We start from the raw sequence: 19,820 nt of genomic DNA, 5'->3' as shown, positions 1-19,820 counted from the left end.
ATATTTTAGATATAAATTTTTATAACAGTTTATACCTATGTTAAATCAATAATAATAATTTATAATAATGTTAAATTAATTTCTAGTATATTATTATAAATTTTATTTTATTAAGGTAACGTGTGATTATTAACTTATAGCATGTGAAAATGTTTTCTCCTGTAAATATATAATATTTGTACTATTTTTATTTTAGTTTTTTGTTGTGCATTTTTTTGATATAGTTTAGCTGTTTTCAAGATGTTTATTTTGAGCTTTAAGTTGTGTTTTCCGATTCTCTCAAGGATCAAGTCTGATGCATAAGTGTAAATACTCCAGTACTTCAGATTAAACTTTTAATAAGCGTTTCCTAGTATTCATAACAATAATCTTTGATGTTAGCAAACTTTTTGTAAATCCTTTGCTTGTAAAATTCTACATTTAATGTCTGCTGTGCACTTGCTGTCTGATGTTATGTATTGTCAGCATAGTTTTTTGTTCTCAAGTCATACTTCAGTCTTCTGGCTTCCATCTCATGTACACTTCATAATTTGTTTTTTATATATTTATTCTCATAGTTGCAATTATCTTTAATTTGTATTCATTTTTTGTATTATCATGAAGTCCTTGCTCACTGTTGTCTACTCATACAAAACTAATCAATTTGTAAAGTTCCCCTTATATATGTTTTTTGTTTGTGCAGGTATCCAAAAACTCTTTCATGATGTAATCTTATATATCCATTAAACAACAGGGGAATAGCCCAAATCCTCTTGCTATCTTTGCCTGTAATCTATCCTACATATAATTGCTTTTTGAAGAGTAGTAAAGTTATTCTTTGATCTCCCTGATCTATTTTAATATCTCTATTAAACATAGAATTTCAGTTAACATTATCAAATAATTTTTTAATATCTATGAAAGCTATCTTTATTTTTTGTTCAATCATAGCGATAGCTCTGTAATAAGGCAAGAATAGTTTCCCGTATTTATTGGTTTCTTCGTAATCCAGACTGATGTAAGTTTGTAAGTACTATTCCTTTATTTTCTTTTCCATTTGATGGTAGAATAATTAAAATTAATTTTTGAAGTGAGTGAATAATACAAGGTTTAGAGTTTTATATTCTTTGAATTTCCGTGGAGTGTTTGTCGTGGAAGTACAAATCATCTGTATTACTTCTTGAAGTATTTTCCTTTTGTAAACATTTTGTTTATTATATTAACTTTTATTTTTTCCTAAATGCCTTGAGGATTTCTTCTGGACTGATGTCAGATCCTAGAGCCTTGCAGTCTAAGTTCTTTTAATGCTTTGTTGAATTCATCTCTCAATATTGAAAATCCAATCTCATCCTCAAATTTATTAAGACCAGTTTATTCAGAAGATCACTATTAATAATAAAATAAACAGTTTGAGTCTGCTGTTTTCAAAAAAATGTTATACAAGGATGGGGTGAAAAGTTCAGGCCTGAATAAGAAAACAACATTAGTTTCAATACATTTTGATTTATTTTTCAACATAGTCACCATTAAGGTTTAGACACTTAGTTCACTAGGCTGGCTTATGCCAGTTGATTTACCCAACTTCTTAAATTAGTCATCTATGATGGCAATAACTTCATTATTGGTTGAAAATCTCTTTCCTCCAAGCCTTTTTTTTTTTTTTAGGTTAGAAAACAAAGGATAGTCACTGGGAGCCAGATCAGTTTCATCAACTGTCGTAAATCTACTTAAAAAATACCTCTGGATTATTCTGAAAGAGCACAAGATGATCACTTGAAATGGTCTTTGGCACTGTTTTTGGTTGGGCGTAAGCAAATGTGGCACCCATCTAGTGTACACAGTTTGTTCATGCCCAGATGTTTATGGAAAATATTGCGCATGCATTCTATTGACATATCTACAGATTCTGCTAACTTGTTTACCATCACTTGTTGATCTGCCAAAACGATTTTATGCAATTTTTCTATCATTTCTGGGGTAATCACTTCGAAAGTGCGTTCACTCTGTGGTTCATTGCTTATGTGTGTCAATCCATTTTAAATTCTGTGACTCAGTGTTTAACTGTTGTATTTGAAGATGTCTACAGATGTTGTATCAAGCTCTACTTTAATTTCCTTTGCACTTAAGCCTCTCAAAAAAAATTATTTAATCACTGCACAAATATTTTTCCATGTTTTTCCACTTCCTAATTCTCCACTTTGACAGGCTGCAAATACTATACTAAGTGATGCAGAAAATTGAAACTCCTGTAGTAAACTAATGAAGAATGGAATCATGCAGAAACGCCGTCGATAAATTAAGCATACTAATGCCATTTTTGTTTGAGGCCTGCAATTTTTCACCCCGCCATCTGTTGCGTAGACTAAACTTGTCTGTATAAACCTACAGATAGGTGATGTTAGTAATGGATTTTTTTTTAATAATTACTTCAGGATTCAGTGTTTGATTTTTTACTGGTTACATGACCAAAGTGTTCAGTATGATTAAACTAAATTATAAGTATTAAAATGTGTGCTTTAGTCATAATTCTTTTATTTTTGTAGTTAAATGTGTACTTTCAATAATATTGCCGTAAGTATATAATAATTATTTAAAAAAATTTGTTTTATTTGTACATTAGTTATGTTGTCTACGTTAGGCATGTCAAACACGCGGCCTGCCGGGAACGGTTCTGTGGATCGCCAACATTGATAATTAGTATGTTTATTTAACTTTTGACAACACTGAATTCTTTAATTAAAATTATAAATAAAAATTCCTTAATGAAGCAAAATTAGTTTTGGAAAAACTGTTTATAAAAAAATAGTATTGCAAAATACTGATTGTAAATGTTGGTAATTATTTACAGTGGATAAACAAACTACATAAGTTCAAGAAGGCAACTGAATTCCCACTTCAACTCAGTCCTTGAATGCATCGCACTATCCCCCCTGTACTAGAATTGCCCACACCACTTCACATGCCACTCCCAATCGAGTTTCTGCACATCTGTATGTTTACACTTTCTTAATTTAGAACAGTTATACTTTGCTGAGTCATGAAATGACTCAGCAGTCAGTGAATGAATGCTGCGTTCTAGTCTAGTTTGGAGATAACAGTTTTCATCTGGTTTAAAAAAGCAGTGTTCTTTGTTTAGTGTTTAACTGACAATTTATTAAAACAATGCATTAGCCCTCCACAAGTATGAGCAGAAAACAATCAATTGAAAAAGAGCATCGCACTTTTTCAAAATTATGACAGATATGTAGGGAAGCTTCGTGAAAATAAATTGTCAGAATTAAGATTGATACTACAAAAACAATAAAGCATATTTGCCAAACATATTGAAGATAATACAGATGCTGTAAATACGAGCTATTTGATGTCGCATTTAAGCAAACAAGTCGAAATCGTTCACTGAAGTGGAATTTATTAGCAAATGTGCAATTCAGGTAGTGGAAGTACTATGCTGAGGATAATTTTAAAAATTCAAAAATTTTAAAAGTTTAACAAAAAATACAATTCCCTGCAGAATATCTGATATAGCTGAAAATTTATGTAATCAACTAAAATCAATTCTAACATTTGAAACTTATTCCATTGGAATTGATGAAAGCACAGATGTACAAGATAAAGTTCAGCTAGTTGTTTTTATTTGCGGACTTGAAAGTTCGCTTTATTTATGTGAACTTAAAAGTAAGTGCAGAACTTCTTGAGATTATCCCAATGCACGCTACAACCACTAGGGTTGATATTTTTAACGCAATGGTGGATGTTCTGAATAAATATAATTTATCATTACTAAAACTAGTTTCTCTTGCAACTGATGGTGCTCCTGCTATGACTGGTGTTATTAAAGGAATTATTACACAAGTAAAAGAAAAATGCACAGGATGAGGTAATAATTTCGCTTGAATGAATAATTAAATTTAAAAAAAAAATAAGTTTTCAGCATGTTATATTTTTTTAAGAATTGATTTTTTTAGTGCTATTCTTTTGTTTTTACACTAGTAATGCTATTTGTTACATTAATGTAAGTTATGTGATTGATTAAGTATTATATTCTAATTATGTATCAAACTTGGTTTTGCTATTGAAAGATTTCTTTAAAAGTGTCTTTAATTTAAAATATCAGTGCTTTTTAATTTTCAGAGTTTTTTATTAACCATTTTTTTATTTAATTCATATTCTGTATCTATTCAAAAAATAATTTTATAAATTTACCATCTTTTTACTCAATTCAAATTGGTGTGATTTTATATCTGTAATTTATACTTAAATGGTGTTGTTTAAATAATATGAGGCAAATTCATAAAATAAGGGCCATTTGGTCATTAAAAAAAGTTAACTCATGAGAAAAAGTTTTTACTTACAGTTTTAGCTTACTACATATCTACCTCACTTTTTCACATAATTGCCATTCAGTTGTAATCACTTTTCGTAACGCTACACCAGTTTCTTTAACCTTTCTTTCTTTTTCCTGTTTAGCCTCCGGTAACTACTGTTCAGATAATACTTCAGAGGATGAATGAGGATGATATGTATGAGTTTCTTTAACCTATCTGCATAGAAGTTTGCTGACTGGGAATTGAACCAGTTTATAACGGCAGTCTTGAGTACCTTTGTTTTCAAACTGTTGTTTACCAGGCCACTTTTTCAAATGCAAGAACTGGTAGTTGCTAGGTGCAAGGTCACAACTATATAGAGGGTGGTCAAAAAGTTCCCAATGAAAATCTTGAATCTTCTTGGTTAAGGTAACGGTGTATGGATGCGGATTATGAAGGAGGATTACACCGGATGACAGTTACCAGCGTTGTTGATTTTGGATCACACATATAAGTTTGGTGAGCATTTCACAGTGCAGTGCACGTCAGTTGTAATTGTAATCCATATTCCATTAAATCAACCAAAATGACGCCATTTTTGTCCCAAAAAATGGTAGCCAACATTTTTTGACTCAAGTACGAAGATTGCTTAAACTTTTTCAGTTTTGGGGAACTTGAATAATGCCACTGCATTGACTGTTGTTTCTGCGTTCTAGGATATCCACATATTGTCACCTGTATCAAAGTGGGAAAACAAATCATCTCCATCTTGTCGATAGGGGTCCAAAAACGCTTGTCCACTGTACATTCTTTGCTTTTTGTGTTGGTCAGTGAGCATTTTCAGTTCCTACCTTGCACACAATTTATAATATCTGAGCTTTATTGTGACAATCATGTAGATAGAGGTGCACCCAACATGCAGACATTTTTCAGCCAGAGCACTAATCGTCAATCGCCGATCACATTGCAGTTTTCGGTTCACTTGTTCAACGATTTTGTCGGTCTGAATACTGGGCCTGCCACTCCGCTCTTCATCATGCACATTTGTACAGCCATTTTTAAACTGTCTACACCACTGTCTAACCATTCCTTCACTCATTACTGTAGTTTCAAACACTATGCACAACTCATAATGAATTTCAACAGCTGAGGATCCTTTTGCACGCATTTCACAACTGGCAGTAGGAACGATTGTCACAGACATTGCGATCTGCATTCACTGGCAGGTAAACAACTACTGAATCAAAATAACAACTGTAGTGGCTTTGTAAATAGCCGATAGATCGCCCTGCATGTGTGAAACTGTATTCAGACCCGTTAATATTTAAATATAAGCCTATGGCTCTTACTTTATGAATATGCTTCATACAGTATACATCCAGATATATACAAGTGTGGGATGGTAATTTATGATACACAGATGTAGAAAAAAAATTAAATACTATTATGTTGGGGAAAAAAAGAGTACAGTTATTTCACAGTGCTGCACAGCAAAAGAATTGTGTGGACTAGGATGTCTATTCTATTTTCAAAGCTAATGTGAAGTAACTACTTCCTTTTAACACATGGCGTAGATTCCTAGCAACTCTAATAGAAGTTCTTTTCTTCTCAACCTTTTGCCGAGGTTCTGAAGATGACCTCTGATAAACCCCATAATGGTTAGGTACAGAGGGCGTGGTAACCGTAACTGCCATATAGAGCGTGTCTTACCCTACAGGATCATTCAGTCTGTAATAGTGTTGTAAAAAAAAGTCTCCAGTTATTCTGTGCAAAAAAAAAATAACCCCAGTTTTGAAATCGATCATCAGAAGACTAGGTTAGAGTAATCAACCAACGTATAATATTCATGTTTTTAAATATATTTCAGTAATACTATCTAATATTATCTCTATGGCATTATAGAACATTGAAATTGAAGTACCAGATACTGAAGTGAGAAACCATAGTAACTTTGTATGGATAATTTTTTCCTTACAGGCTTTCTTCAAATAAATTGAAAGTCATCACAATAATATTGGCAAGGACAAATTCTAATATGGGCAAACTTTTCCATTTTGTAGTTCTCCACTTTTCTGAATCAAATTGATAGTGGTTCTTGCTTTTGACCTGGAAGGTTCTGGGTTTGAGTCCCAAACAAGCTTAGCTGTTTTCACACTGGAAGTTCATTTTCATGATTGTTAAAAGAAAATTGTAACTGTGATTGGGGGGGGGGGGTTTGATTGTTACTGAGAGAATAAAAAATTAGGTTAACTCTTAAACAATCTTTCCTTCTAGGATGTATACTATAATTCTCTGCTGAGGTACTTTTTTAATGATCTGTTTGAGTATAAAGTAAAGATGGAAGAACTTTTTATGTATGGGAAGGTAAAACCAAGTTTATGTTGCAGGGTAAATGAATTGTTGTAAAAAACAATTATTAAAGTATTAAAAAAGTTTCATGTTATTATTATTATTATTTTTGAATAGTTACATTTTATTATTAATTTGTAGTTATCGTAATCTTTTTACAATTAATTATTGAAACTTAGTTTTAATTACATTTATATATGATGTACATCATGAAAATAGTAGTTGCAGAATTTATGAACATAAGACATGTATTTATAGTACATTAAAAGAAGTCCATGAATGTTAGTAAGTAGCCTATTTGTAATCTTGCCAAAAATGTGAAATTAATATGTAACCGATTTTTAATTTTTTTTTTCATGAATATTTATTTTAGTTTGTTTTCTTATTATTTTTTGTATGAAGGACGACACATACTACAAAGGTGTACTGTAAGAAATTAAAAAAAAAAATGAGATTCTCTTTAAGTTTTGTATGGCATCTTGAATTTGCCATAACATGTCTAAAGTTTATTGTTTTTGTTTGATCTGATGCATTTCTTGAGACTTTCATTTACTTCCTTTTTTGTATTATTTCCCAGAGACTATTTCCATTCTTTTCTACATCATCTTCAAAAAAAATTTCTTTAATTTGTAGGTAAGCTCCCATTTCTTTTTTACTTGCGGTAGAGTAAAAGAAAATAGAAAAAAATTGTAAAAATGACTTTTTCTGCAAAATGTAGGATCTTTTGCTTTGTTTCAAAAATTTTGTATTGTAATACAGTATTTGAAGGTTTTTCTAAATCAAAGCAAACACTCTTTGTTTCTTCATTAACAATTTCTATAAAACTGAGAAACTGGCAGTTTTCTGTGCCGCTAAATCTTCTAGAAGATTTGGTGGGTCTTCATCGTCGTTGCTATCGTTACCTACATGACTTATTTCTGCTAGTTAGTATCGCCCTACACACTCATTGTGAGTAAGCTCAATGTCACCAGCTGTAAAAGATGAGAAAAGGTAACAATGAGGAGGGGAGGAAAAATGAAAAAAAATCTGTTTACTGTTCTTGTTCATATACAAGAATTCCTGTTTTTTTTGTTTTTTTTATTATATCCATGCTTGCATTTATCAAAACTTCTAACAAAACCATGCACGAAATTAAATTACAAATAATCTTTTGTGTAAAAACATATTCACTGGAAAATCAAATGAAAAAATATAAGAAGTATTTTATACGGTATTATTATTGAAAAGTAATTTTATTACATTATAAAAAGTATAATTTTCAGATGTTTCTTTAAAAGTAATGAGTCAAATGTTATTCATTTCTAACAAACTTTCTTTTGCATGTCAAATATTAATCATTTCTAATAGACTTTCTTTTGCATGCTTGTTTTTGTGACTGGAACTATATAATAATATATTTTTGGCTGAAGGTGAATTTATTTGCAGTTATCAGTATTTGTGTTACTACCACTTCAGTAATAATTTTCCAGTTTCCTAACTGAAATAATACATAATGTCTGTAAATTGTGCACCTACAGAATGATTTCCAGTTATTTGTAAGTTGTTGGCGAAGGGATGTATGTTTTAATGCACCTTTTTACATTAGTTGTCATTTTTATGATCTGCATGTGGCATTTTTTTTTTGAGATACCAAATTCTTAATTAATTACAGTTTATATTTTATGAATAAGTTTTAAAGTTTTTTTTATTAATATTTTGTATTATGATTCTGTATTATATTTTTACTATTTGAAGTTAATTACTATAGTTTTACATTTAAAATTACTAATCTTTCATTAGGAATATATTTTTTACTAATTAGGATATTTGTTAATTATTTAACATAGTTTAATTATTTAGCGTAATGTAGTTAATGTGATATTATATGACAAACAAATCTCTAATGTGCCTTATTTATTAGTACCCTTCTTTGCCTAGAAGCTATTTTGTATTGATTATAATTTTTTTTAATTAATTTTTGTACTTTTATAAAAAAAAAGTTTATTAAACACTTTTTATATAATAAATTGTTTATAAAATTTATTTTGTGAATTGATGATGAAAATAGTTAATAAATTTTAAGTGCTAGTTCAAATAACTAGTTGTTAATTTTCATTTATTTATTTTTCCATTACTCTGAAAAGTATTCATTATTGTCCTTTAATTTTATCTCATTACAGAAAGTAAAAAAAAATGTTGTTAGCCATTGTTATTCCACTATTGGGTAGGTATTGCTATTGAGCAACTATTCTTTTTCATGTGCCATAGGTTGGCAAGGTGCTTCAACATGTTACTTACAGTATTACAAATAAAATATTAACTATGTATTTAGGAGTTAAAAGTAAGAAATTTAAAAAAATGCATATTATTTTTTTATTTTTGTTTATGGGTTGATTAAAAACTAATGAAGTATTTTTTCTAAAATTATTACAATGTTGTTGGTTTGATTACTTTACTGGTCATATGTACTTGTCTTCCTTGAGATTTTTGGCATCCTAACAACAAACATTTTAGTTTAAATTCTGCTTTTTTGTTGTTTTGTTGGTAGTACTGAATCAAACCTAGCATTTGCAGCCTAGCGTTGCAGACAATAAAAACCATTTTTTTTCTTATCCTTTATAGGGAGGGGTTAATCTGCCCCTAAAAAGACCATGTCCTATCAAACTTTGTGTATAACTCTTCCAAATTTTGCATGAACATATTATGAACATTTGTTGATGCACTTTGGAGTTTACCAGTTCTAATGTTTCCAGTACATTAATATTGGATACAGGAGATAAAACTGCCTAATCTGCCCTTAGTCTCCTTTAACATGGGTGTCAACAAATCGTTAAATTTTGACCAGAGTTAATATTCCCAGCAGGTACTTATTGTCAAAGGAAGTGAATGTTTAATTCTTCATTGCTGTGGATTCTATTTTTTTTTAGCTGGGTTGGATTTACTTTTTTAATCTTCCTGAATTCATTGTCTGAGATGGTTGAGAAGTAATTCCTAAATAACTATCTTGCTTCTACCTATTTTGGCTGAAGCCTCCTTCCTGTTCTTTTTAAGACAACTGATCACAGCAAGTTGATAGGTAGCTTTAGGTCTGATTGCCCTTCTCTGACTATCTCTTGCTACTTGATCTTAACTGAATCTAGATTCAGTTTGGTGAACGACATGGTGGACCAAACCAACTTGAACAACCCAAGTACAGAATATGTACATAATTCTGTACTCTATAGTCTTATGTTTTTTAATACTTCTAGTAGGCTATGTAAAATGTATTTCTCATAAAAATAATATTTCTGTTTTAAATTCTACAGAATTGTTCTTTATGTTATATTGGATTGAACATTATGACTTTTTATTTATATTTTTAAGGCTGACATATTTTTACTAAATTATTTTTAAACATTATATATCAGTATTTTTATACTTATTTTCCATATTTTAGCTAAGATTTGTTTTCTTTATTTTTAATTTATAAAAATTATATGTTTTTGTTACTTTTTTATAAATTTTGTTTTTCTTATATTTCATAAATTTATATATTTAAAAAAAATTATTATTCTTCATATTACTTAAAATTATTTGTGTTTATTTATTTTTTGTTAATAAATAAATCTATTTGTAATTAAGTGTTTATTTTTTTATTCTTTTATTGCCCTCATTTCATATTCTATAACCACTATGAAATACTATGCGTATAGCACTGATCAACAATGGTTTTGTTAATTGAAAGTGAATAACTGATTCTTATAGTACTTTTCATGTTGATTTCAAATATGAAATAAAAATTCTTCTGTCAGGCTTAGTTTTTTTTGTAATCACCATTTTTATTTTCAGGTAGTATCATCCATTAACTACATAAGCGTGGCATTTTGTGAATGTATTTTATTATATTATTTATCAACTAAATAGCTTTTATTTTTTTATTACAGTCCCTTAATTGTTATCAGATTGATTTGTTAGACATTAGTCAATGCTTTTTATTTACACACTAATTAAAATGAACAAAAATGTAACTCATTCTTCCTATTTTCATCTTATTATAAACATACCACTCATGAGTTATTTCTGTCGTTATTATATTTACTTATAAACTGTCGTGCAGACTTGAGAAATATTTTTAATTCTCATTCAAGTGCAAGTTCTCGTGAGTGAAACATTCAGTTTTGTAGCTGGTATTCGTATTTTGTGGATATATGTTATTCAGTCAGGTGAGTTTTTATTAGAATTTTTTGTAAATGTCATGTTTTTTTAGGTACATTTGATTTAGACAAACAATTTATTTACCAATAAATGTGTAATGAACAAAATCAATATTTAAAAATAAATATATTATTTATGTATATTCATTTAAAATTTGTTTAAATCAACTAAAATGTTAATTTATTAAAAAAAAGATAAATTGAAATACATTAATACAATTTTAAAATAACATTTTCTAAAAATCTAAATCATTAGAAATTTAAAAAAAAAATAACAGTTTAAAAGTTTAAATCATTAGAATTGTCTTAGCATTAATTTTTAAAATATATTGAGAAACATTTTTGCTTGTACGACATTTGATCAGTTTCTCTTCACAAAAACCAACAATAGTCGTCCATCATTCCAGGATCCAATTTTCCTTGGTACCGATGCTCCATGGTCAGAATACTCTGATGGAAATGGTTTCCTTCCTCATCACTGAAAGAACCCAAATTTTCGGGCAAAAGTCTAGGTGAGAATGTAGGAAGTAATTTTTTTATGACATCCTACATCCTAAACGTTTTTAGTTTTCTAACAGCTTATTAACAAAAAAACCAACAGGAAAAAAAGCAGTTTTCATCTTTTCTGTTGTCTAAAAAACCACCAACAACATCTTTGAAGGACTTCCATGCAGCTAGTTGAAACTCGCTAAGTTTATCATCAAAAGTTAACTGCTTAAGCGGTTTCTTGATTTGCGGACCGATAAATATATACCTTCCTTAAGCTTACCATCACTCAATTTAGGAAAATTTATTTTTAAATGATTAAATTCTAGTCCAGCTTTATCTAGCACCTCTTCAAAATTTTCCGTGAGCTGATTTTTATATGAAGTGGTGGCAATATGATTATTCCACTCTCAGTTAATGATAAATGCTTTACATTTTTTTCACCAGTAACAAAGTTCTGCTGCAATGGCCAGTTCTTTACTTGGTAATGACTTTTTGTTTCACGACTATACCAAAGACAAAGAAAAAACAAAATTTCATAAACCCACCTTGTAATCAAGAAGTAACACAACTTTCAGATCTCTGCAAACTTGCCACGTATGCTTTTTTGTATTTTATTGCTTCTAATATTGATGCCATAGTTTCATACGTTTTTTCAAGTCGACTGAATAGCTAATGGAATGGATGGCTGTTTGTTAAAATTATGCAATAAAATTGCTTTGATGCTAATTTTAGATAAGTCTAAAATAAAGAGACACCATTCTTCAGGAATATGCTGAATTCCAAGCTCTTTCATCAGGCTATCACTCTTTCTTTCATCACTACAAACACACAATGAGTTTGTCAAAGTAAAATAAGTTGAAACAGTTTTATTTCATGTTCTCAATGTAGTAAATTTTGCTTTTTCCGCTAAAAGATTCCACTTTTGCAGTTTTGCTCCCCAGAAGTTAAGTTTGCTACTTTGATAATTTTAAATCATGATCTAAATCATTAAGTTTATGTTGTTGAATTAAATGTAGAGATTTCTCATCAGAAACAGGAAGAAATTTTTCAACATCCTGTACATCATCTGTTTCATTTTCAGATCTAGCAATGTCGAATATGTTGGTGAAGTACAGGTAATGTCTTTCCGTGTGTACCGGTTTTAGAGCTGAGGATATTTTATAACTGTATATTTTATAAACTTTCTATTTTTGAATGAAAATCAAATATATTTGTCATGCAAAAGTAGCGGTCGGTGAAGTGGTCTTTAGGTTGAAGCCAAACCATCGGTACAGCAGATGGCATGGCTCTTCGTTTTCCCTTAAACCATTCAGTTAAGAGTTACTGAGCACAATATGCAAATAACATGATGCGCCCAGATTTTATCTTGATCCCGAGTGCACAATCAAAATAAAATTTATAAGCTGTTTTTAACAGTTCAGAAAACGTCTTTCTTTGAAATTTAGGCGTAAATTTACTACAGATATAACAAAAATTGTCTGGATGATTGACGAACTTTTGCAGACGCCATGTTGTAGCAAATAAAAACGAGAAAAATCACTTGTTTTTTAAAGAATTGATGAGAATATAGCAAAACATTAGTAACTGAGTGAAACACAACACACAGTATAGACAAGTGAAGCTAGACTAAGATTTTAAGCTCGGTAGTAGTCAAGAACAGATGTCAGTATAGTTGCCCCAGCGAATTTACGAGCTTGTGACGTCACGTACTGATATCTCATATTATTGTTTTCCAAAACATTATTTTTGCCCCTAATTATTATTTGTATTTCATTTTTCGACTTAACAAAATATATGGGCGCCCAAACAATACATTTATGTTGTGTGTTCAATTCTTTCCACTTGAGTTGATTACATGTTTAAAAATGCTTAGTAACTCAATCTTGTAAACAATTCATGCCTTTAAAAATGTATACATACAGTCAGAAATGGTGTCTTCGTCACGATTGTATTTAGATCCGTCATTCTTAGTACACAAGTACACAATGTGTGTATAAAGAAATAGACTTTACTCCAGTATATATCGTGTTCACTGAATGTATTTGGATAGTGTTTTTGTGCCGTCTTACTATTTTATAATTACTCATTGGTTTTCACAAATTTTTGTAATATTTTTTGTTCATGTGTTATTTCTGCGTTTTGTTATGGGAGAATTTAAATCCGTAGTTAAGAAAAAAAAACTTAGCAGTTAAGCACATGAAATTATCAATAATGTTTATGATTTTATGAAAAAAGAAGCTCTAAAAGTAGGTAAATTAACTGACAACATATAATTGGCATTCAAAAATGCGAAGAAAGAACTGCTGCTGTTTGCGGGATATCAAGAGCACAGGTTCAAAAACTCGGAAGAGAAAAAAGATACGATTCTTCAGTCAACATCCCAATCGTGTTCTTTCAGCACACCGAAAAATTATAAACGACGTTCGAAACCTGTCAGTGGACTGGGCAGTTTTTATTTAGGTGTAGTTAAAAGGATAATTAATGAATTTCACTCAAAGAAGAATTAATTGCCTACTTTAAAAAAAAATAACGCAATAACTTCAGTCATCTATTAATTTCAAAGGCATGAATCAACTTTAGCAGTTATTTTGAAAGAATTAGTTTTCAAATGACGTAAAATGAAAATAACAGGAAACTTTTAAATGAGAAATCCGACAACAGGTTGAAGAGAATTGAATATTTGCAGGCAATGGTTAAGTACAGGCAAAGCAATGCTACAATTGTTTATTTGGATGAAGCTTACGTTTTAAGTTCGCATTGTTCGACTAAGTCATGGTCTGATGGTGTTGAGGGATTTTACATGCCGATTAACAAAGGTGACCGTTTAATAGTAATTCATGCTGGAATAGAAACATTCTATGTGTTTATTCCGAACACATTACTAACTTGGAAAGCCATTTAGAAAAATGGCGACTACCATAACAACATGAATACAATTTCATGAAATGGACGCGCGAAAAATTGATTCCAAATCTTTCACCAATGTCAGCAGTAGTTGTTGATAACGCCCCTTATCACAATACAGGTGCATTAAGCGCCAAATTCTAATTCCAGAAGAAAAGATATGACCGATTGGCTGGAGAAAACCCATATTCCGTATAATTCAAAAATGTTGAAACCACAGTTACATGAATGAGTAAAGTTACATAAAACTAAAGTACAAAAATATCACTTGATGAAATTTTGAAAAAAACATGAGGATCGTGTTATTAGACTCCCACCGTACCATCTTGATTTGAATCCGATCGAGATGGTATGGTCAGGCGTAAAAACACATGTGGCGAGTCATAACACAACAACATTTTCTTTCACAAATGTTGAAAAATTAACTACGGAGAAAATTAATTCCATGTATGAAGATGACTAGTAACCCTATTGAGAAAAAGTAAAAAATATTGAAGAGTATGAAAAACTGGAACCACTGATAGATGAAATGACAGAATGTTGTATTATACCTCTGATAGTGAAAGTGACAGTGATAGTGATTCGTTTAGCGAGGATGGTGAACTTGCTAGACGTTTGAATTAGATGCATGAAGAAAACTCAAGCTTTTTTTTGAGGTCACAGTAGACCACTTTAGTCAACTCTGGATCGTCTTTTCTTTTTATTTTTTTTCGATTACTTCCCAATAATTCTTCATTCTATCAGATCTTGCTTTTCTGAGTTCTAAACAAACCCTTGTTGTTTTTTTCTTTTATTTAATTTTAAATCTGGAGTTTGCTTCTTTTAGTATTTTTATATTGTCAGTTTTCTTTCTTATATCTTCTATTGTGATATCTAGTTCTTGCATATCTTGTTTAATTTCGGTTATCCAGGTGGGTGTTGGGTGTTTTGGACATTTTCCAGTATTTCTCGACCAGTTTCCTGACGAGCCTGTTTGGTTATGTTATGTGTCCAAAGAAGGAGATTTTTTTCTTTCTAAAGTAGTCTAGAGCTGGTTCCACGTCTTTATGTACCTCTTGGTTTGGTACGAATCTCCATTCTCCGCCATCAGTAAGTCGTTGTTTATTTATGCATATGGAAATGTTGGATTTTAGTTTGAAGAGTGTTTCGCTTCGATACGATATTATAGGTCTGATTACAGTTTTTTTAATGTCTGAGTTTGGTATTTATTGAGATGCATCTTTTATTATATGTTGTTTTGGTGGTATTTTGTGCATAAATGAGATTTTTTGATCTTTCTTTCCAGTTTATTTTTTTAAAGCTTTTGTTTATTATTAAAAATTAATAATTTAGTACAAATAAACGTTATAAAAGATTTAATTACGTATTTTTTATAATTAGTAAACGTAAATATGTTTTAATTACCGCGTACAATATGATATTAAGTAATACTTCGATTTGATACCCGGAGTTGATGTTTTCAGGCCGAGTAGTAATATACAGTCTGTGACGTCACAAGCTCGTACATTGGCTGAGCCTAGTATATGTCATCATGTAGACATGTACGTGTCTACTTCTAATGATACAGTGTATATATTTTCTTTTTAAGCATGTATGCATATTGTTCAAAAGTAAAAAATACAGAAACTATTTTTAATTGTAACCAGTAGTTGATCAAAATGAATTATTTATAAAAAAAATTAAATTTACGATCTACGTAAAATCTTTCCGTGGTAATACAATTTTAATAGCACGTATGAAATTAGCACCTAAATTACAATGAGAAAAGTTGTGAAACATGTTAGATACAAATTTTGTGTTGACTAGTGTAGTTAGAAAATAAACACCTAACATTGGTTAACAAATGTTGGAACTTCACCATTAGACTATTTTCTTTGCACACACAGTATTCCGTAAGAGATCTCATATAAGGAAAACCGCTAAATTAAGTTCTTCATTTCACTATCACAGAAAAATCGCAAGTCTTTTGATTTACTTCTTCCGGTTGAGTATGATCTTCACGTCTGAACCCAGGTTTAATTGTCGTCGAATAGACTCGGACATTGAACCCACCAGGTTGGTCTAATGGTTAACGCGTCTTCCCAAATCAGCTGATTTGGAAGTCGAGAGTTACAGCGTTCAAGTTCTAGTAAAGCCAGTTATTTTTACACGGATTTGAATACTAGATCGTGGATACCGGTGTTCTTTGGTGGTTGGGTTTCACCACATCTCAGGAATGGTCGAACTGAGAATGTACACTTCATTTACACTCATACATATCATCCTCTGAAGTATTATCTAAACGGTAGTTACCGGAGGCTAAACAGGAAAAAGAAAGAAGACTCGGACATTGGGCAGTCTGAGGAGTAATTACTGACCATTTTACATTGCACGCCTATCTCTCATTTCCGACTATACTAAACGAGATAATCGCTACAGTTGAGCCTGAAAATACTCTTTAGATAAATATCTAAAAATCATTTTCGGGTTTTTTTGAATTTCAATTTTTTTAAGTGTGCGTCGTTGTACAGCGCGGCGGGTCAAACAACACAGCCACTGCCACTGTTACTGCATGTACCGCGCGATTGGCTGCACCTGCCTCCGGTTACCCGACAAAAAACATAAAATAGAAAAAAATGTTGGATAACGCTAAGAACCGGGAAGAATACATTTTTACCCGTAAGAACGACGAGTAACAAGTTAAACATTCTTCGAGATCACTCAAAGTTTCGGGTTCTATACTGATCAAAAAATTTGCTATGAAGAAATTACAGTACACTCATAGTTTTTATAGATTGAACAGGCTTCAATTTGTATTTAACATTATTATTATAATAAGCATGAATTAATGAACCATGGAAATCCATGGGGCAGAGTCCCTGACTTAATGGGAAGAGCGAGTGAAGCGAACACTGACCGACTAAACATTCCCTGACCGCGACGGGAAACGCGAATAATCATATAGCGCGGTTGAAGCTACGGCGAGTGGCTAGTCTTTTGTATAATCATAGTTTTTATTTAAATTATAAAATATTTTGTATTAGTTACATTTTTCATTAGTTTTTTTTTCAGATGAATATATATATATATTCTTTCTTTTCCTGTTTAGCCTCCGGTAACTACCGTTTTTAGATAATTCTTCAGAGGATGATATATGTATGAATATATATATAAATTAAAAAGTAATTGCCGTTTTTTTCCCGACTACGTCCGTAAGAAGAGTGGTAATGTATTTAACTGTTATGTACGATATCTTTGTTCTCTTCAGTAGCTTCGCAGAGCCATTCAATTTCAACCAGCTTTAGGGAACAGCAGGTCTTCGGTCTGTAAGTAACATCATTAAGCTATCTTAACTTGTCTTATCTAGTAGAAGGGGATCACTACACTGGGGGACAAAATTTAAAAATTACGCTATTATCAACATGTATGAAGGTATTTCATTTGCTTCTTGTGATTGTTTTTAGACATTGAAAATGTAACCTGTAAATTGATTAGAAAAATATTATTATTATTTTAAAAAAACAAGTATTTTCTATAAGTGGGTAAAATTCTTTTATAAAAAAATAATAAGTGTCCCTATTTTATAATTTTGAATACACATTATTTAGTTAAAATTATATAATTTAATTAAATTATTTAATAATTACATTTTGAATGAAAATGGTACAACAAATGTCATTATATTTTTTCTTTTGATCATTTTGTTGTTCTTGAATTAATGCTTATTACTTTTTCAGTTTTAATTTTATATTTTTAAAACTATTAATTATTTTATTTTTCACTTCTTTATGTAATTTTATGATTATAACAGTTTAAATGGAAAAATATTACAGCAAAAGCTTATTATTGGCATACGACAATTCTTTTCTAACATTGCAATACTGTAAACTTGATATCTCATGATATAATGATCAGTTAAATAAATAGATTAATTTTTAAACGCATAGGCCAAATTAATTGGCATTAAAAATTAAATAAATTTTGAATAATTTATTTATACGAATATTTTAACTATTTTATATAACAATTAATATTATATCATCATTGGCACTTATTACTATCTTTACATTGTTTATTAACTGGTATCTTGTTTTTCCTCTTCCTCACCTTCCCTAAACCATCCCTTCAACCACTGTACCCATCAAGCATTCTCCTCTCATCATATGCCCGAACTAATTCATCTGGTAAGATCACACTGATGCCCACCAATTTTTAATTCCATTTAATGATTTCCAATTTTACTAGTGGTTACAAGTTTACACCTATTTTCAGTTCGATAGTATTGATTTGACTGCACGTATAAGCATTAATTAGTTGAGATTAATGATTACTTATAATTTATTTTTAAGTTGGTACTCTGTAATTGATAAACAGGTTGGTAGAACTGAACTTTAAGTGATAGCTTTAGTTTTTTTTGTTCCGTGATTTTTCCAAAATTGTGAAAACTATTGTTGTAGTTGATGAATTTTTTTGGTTTTGAACATAACATACAATTAAATTGGAAGAGATAGAGGTATTATACAGAGCGTTTCATGATGATCTTAGGAGTTACAAAAATTCGGTACAAAAAAAAGTATGTCCCTTACCTAAATGAAAGTTGTACGAGGGGATGCAGGGACTCAAACAGTTTTTGTTAAAATCTATAAATGTTTAATATGCGCTCCTCTGGTGACACGGCACACATCAACACGAAAGTCTAGCTTTTGCCAAACTCGTTCTAACATATCATTTTCGATAGAGTTGATTGCATCGATTATGCGATCCTTCAGCTCAGCGATATCGTGCGGCATCGGCGGGATAAACACCTTATCTTTCACGTAACCCCAGAGAAAGAAATCACATGGCGTGAGGTCTGGTGATCTTGATGGCCACAGCGTAATGTGTTGGTCTTCTTCAGACACACGTCCTATCCAGCGCCGAGGTAATGTGTTAATGTACTGTCGAACCTCGTTATGAAAACGGGCAGGACAACCATCTTGCTGGAAATTGAAGTCGTTGAGTAGCTGAGGCGTAAGCCATAATTGTAACATATCCAGGTATATCATGCCGGTTACTGTCGTTTCCATAAAAAAGAACGGCCCATACACTGCCTCACGAGAGATCGCACAAAAAACGTTTACTTTCGGAGAACCCCGAATGTGTTCCACATAAGCGTGTTCAGTTCCCCAAACTCGCACGTTATGACGGTTTAGTTTGTCGCTAATTGGAAAGTAGCTTCATCGCTGAAAATTATCTTGTTTACAAAACCTTCATCTGACATCTTTTCCTGTAACTGTAAACAAAAATTGAGCCTACGTGTTTTACCTCCATCAGAAAGACGCTGGATTAATTGAAGACGGTACGGTTTGCATCATAAACGTTTACGGAGAACTCTCCACACTGTTGTTCTGGGAATTCCTAATTCTCTGCCTGCAGCCGCAGTCGATTTTGACGGGCTGCGAATGAAACTTGCACGCACACGTTCGACATTGACTTCTGAGGTTGATGGACAACCAGTTGATTTTCGCTTGCACAAGCAACCGGTTTCACTGAATTGTTTATACCATGCACTAATTGAATTGTCACTTGTTGGCTCCTTAGGAAATTTCAACCGAAACGCACGTTGCACAGAAATTACTGATTTTGACATGTGAAATTCTAACAT

General features: G+C 31.1%; 1 protein-coding gene across 1 annotated transcript in view; it reads left to right on the top strand.

The window, feature by feature from the left end:
* The window catches only part of LOC142329896 (guanine nucleotide-binding protein G(o) subunit alpha-like), a 33,791-nt gene extending 31,386 nt beyond the window's left edge, over window positions 1–2,405 (top strand). The window contains exon 10 of the mRNA XM_075374812.1: window positions 1,645–2,405. The gene's annotated coding sequence lies outside the window, so the exon portion shown is untranslated. The remainder of the gene's footprint in view (window positions 1–1,644) is intronic.
* The last annotated feature ends 17,415 nt before the right edge of the window (window positions 2,406–19,820 follow it).

This window comes from Lycorma delicatula, chromosome 9 (assembly GCF_047948215.1).
Source record: "Lycorma delicatula isolate Av1 chromosome 9, ASM4794821v1, whole genome shotgun sequence".
In the NCBI taxonomy this organism is placed as follows: Eukaryota; Metazoa; Arthropoda; class Insecta; order Hemiptera; family Fulgoridae; genus Lycorma; species Lycorma delicatula.
This window is presented reverse-complemented; position numbering and strand designations above follow the sequence as displayed.